Raw genomic sequence first — 445 nt, 5'->3', positions numbered from 1 at the left:
CTGCAAAAAAACCCACCTTCTCGGGCAGATTTTTGAATTATTGACCTCACAATACGATTTCACAAAAGAAGGGCATCATCGAACGAGTTTTTATTTCTCACATTCAGAATTTTACAAAAGAAATTTTAATTTTTTGATTAAAATTGTAATAGAAAATGACTATCTGTTGACATTTATTTTTGAAACATAGGATAAAAAAATTAATTGAAAAATCCAATTATAATTATAAGATTTCTACTAACAAGACTAAAAAAGAACAAATCAGATAATTTACAATTTCTTCCATCAATGGAATATCTAATAAGTTCTGCAAATTTATTAATGGTCTGTCTTATAAGGTGGTTGCTCATTATAGTATTAATAAACTTAAAAAATTTACTACAATACACAAAGAACCTTTGCAAAGATTTTCCAAAAGGAATGTGATTTACGAGATCGAATGCGA

This window comes from Trachymyrmex cornetzi, unplaced genomic scaffold, assembly GCF_001594075.2.
Source record: "Trachymyrmex cornetzi isolate Tcor2-1 unplaced genomic scaffold, Tcor1.1 scaffold1652, whole genome shotgun sequence".
Lineage (NCBI taxonomy): Eukaryota > Metazoa > Arthropoda > Insecta > Hymenoptera > Formicidae > Trachymyrmex > Trachymyrmex cornetzi.
This window is presented reverse-complemented; position numbering follows the sequence as displayed.